The following is a 2,945-nucleotide window of genomic DNA, read 5'->3' on the forward strand; positions in this document are numbered from 1 at the left end:
TGGATGGCATCACTGACTCAATGGACATGAGTATGAGTAAGCTCTGGGAGTTGGTGATGGACAGGGAAGCCCAGCATGCTGCAGTCCACGGGGTCTCAAAGAGTTGAACATGACTGAGTGACTGAACTGAACTGATCTGAGACTTATGACCACATTTATTTCTCTTTGTAAAATGTCTATATTAAAAAAATAAATAAAAAATAAAATGTCTATATTAATTTTTTGAGTATGATAAAAAAATATCCTTGGATTTCAAAGAATGTGTGGAGAAAAGTAAGCCTACCTCTCATATGTCTCCCAGTTCCTGGTTTTCTCCCTAGTTTCTCTATCCTTTTAGATATCAAGGTGAACCAAACAAAAAAAAACCAGTTTTGTAGATCAGACACAGTTTAAAGTTTTCAGAAATGCAATATGGTTCCACCTAATATGATATGCACATCCATTTACTTTTCCAAATATATGACCATAATAAGCTCGGTGACGTTTTCATATATATCAGGAAGTTTTGCTGTCAAATTCTGTCCTCAGTGGGTACAAAGAAAGTGAAGTTGCTCAGTCGTGTCCTACTCTTTGTGACCTCATGGACTGTAGCCCACCAGGCTCCTCCATCCATGGAATTTTCCAGGTTAGAGTATGGAGTGGGTTGCCGTTTCCTTCTCCAGGGGATCTTCCCGACCCAGGGATTGAACCCAGGTCTCCAGCATTGCAGGCAGACGCTTTACCATCTGAACCACCAGGGAAGCCCCTCAGTGGGGACAAAATATCCACAGATCAGGTTTTAAAAATTAAAACTGCCAAGGGACATCAGATAAGTGGAATAGAGGTCTTGGGGGTGGTGTAATTCATTTTCTTAAAATGAGAAATTGTTTCCTTTAACTTGAAGAGAGAACAACACTTTTGAAGTCTATAAGTTACATAAACAAATGATAAGAAAACATATTGTGTGAAGAATATCTCCCACTATCAAAGCTCAGTGATTTCCTACAGTAGGAGAAAGCCCAGCCTCAGGCTATGAAGGCATGCAGGCTAGAGGGTGCTGCGGTTCTTCCAAACTTGTTCCTGTAGCCAGGATTTGGGGATAAAATTGCCTAGAATAGTTTCTATACTATTAGAGGACCATGGGTGAACAGTATGTCTGTTACAGCGTCACTTCCTGAAGTCCCTTTCCTGATTAAAAAAAAAAGAAGAAGAAATTATTAAAAATACTTAGCTACGTAAGTAAAATAATATCTTTTCAAGAAAAATGCAGATTATAGACCTGGAAGAAACCATGGAAACTCCATGGTTCTTAACAAGGAATCATATCAGTTTTGCCATGGCATTTTGGCTAATTATTCAAGGTCAGTAAAATGATTTTTTTTTCAAGTTTGAACCTGGATCTTTGGATATGGCAGCTTTGGAAAGTGATCCTTCCTATTTTTGTTGTCCAGTTCTTCTGAATTACAGCTCAGTCACCTCTTCAAAAAGCATTCCTATCATTTTCTCCACAAAGTGTATCTGGAATTACTATATCCTGATCAACTCTGCTGACCTATAAAATGCATTTCCTCACTCCCAATCTCTGAAGTGAAATTTCCCCTATACACAGTATAAATTGTCTATTCATGTATTGGGTTTAATTTGACCTTCCCTTGCCTCTGTGTAGTGCGTTCAGTTTCCTGTTAAAAGCATTTGCTTGTACATTAGGCTGTTTGTTTCTGTGGGAAAGTATGTTTTGTGTCAGTTTAGAAAATGGTGGTTGGGCTTCCAAGCCAAAAAAACGATACAGTCTATAATTTACGTGAACCATGATGCTGATGCCCCCCTTTTCAATTATACCTCCATTCCATTGAGTAAGCACTGACGAGGCATGTACTGGAAGATTTTATTGTGTTCATGATGTGGGATACTAGCAACAAAAATTTCTCTTAACTTCAATAGGCAGCATGACCACTGGCTGCAGAGTCAGAAGGAATTGCTGGGCATCAATCTCAGCGTTCACTCACTGTATTTGAAGTACCTCGGGTCTTCAGCGATACTCTTGTTTTCAGTAAACAACTATTCTGAAAAATGGTGTGTAATCAAGCTAATGAATACATGGCAAAATTCAAGTGGGAACAGTTCAGACAGTATTTTGTCTAGTGGTTAAATAAGTGAGCCAAGGTAAGTCATTCTACAAACCGTTTGCTTTTATTTCAAGTCAGCAGCAGATATGTAGGGAGCATTAGGGCAATGGCAAAAAAGAAACTTAGAAGACTTCTCTAAACATTGCCACTTCTCAAAATGGAAGTAAAAGAATGTGGAAAGAAATTAAAAATGGAGAAGATAGAAGGGTTATCTGGGTGCTTTCAATGAGAGGCAGCATCTGTTCCCACAATTTGGTTAGGTGTGGTTTGTTCTGATTCATTTGTAAGTGGTTAAATGAGGTTTTCCTAAAAGCAACAATGATGTCGCTGCTGTGTTATCAGTTTGCTGCTAAGTCACTTCAGTCGTGTCCGACTCTGTGCGTCCCCAGAGACGGCAGCCCACCAGGCTCCCCATCCCTGGGATTCTCCAGGCAAGAACACTGGAGTGGGTTGCCATTTCCTTCTCCAATGCAGGAAAGTGAAAAGTGAAAGTGAAGTCGCTCAGTTGTGTCCGACTCTCAGCGACCCCATGGACTGCAGCCTACCAGGCTCCTCCCTCCATGGGATTTTCCAGGCAAGAGTACTGGAGTGGGGCGCCATTGCCTTCTCCACCGACTCTGTTTACATCATCTCAAAAACAAGAACACACTTGCACAAGACTAAAGCTTCCAGTTCGCACTTAGATTCCTAACCCTCTGCCAAGTGTGCCTCAAATTGCCTATAAGGTCACCAGCAATGAGGCATGCAAGGTGGATGGCTGTGTGAAAATCCACCATCACTAATGAAATCAAATAAGTTCTAGTGTCCAGTGCAATGTCAATAAGTCAATCACATCCTATC

This window comes from Bos grunniens, chromosome 2 (assembly GCF_055505025.1).
Source record: "Bos grunniens cultivar Pamir isolate PY7600 chromosome 2, Bosgru_T2T1.0, whole genome shotgun sequence".
NCBI lineage: Eukaryota > Metazoa > Chordata > Mammalia > Artiodactyla > Bovidae > Bos > Bos grunniens.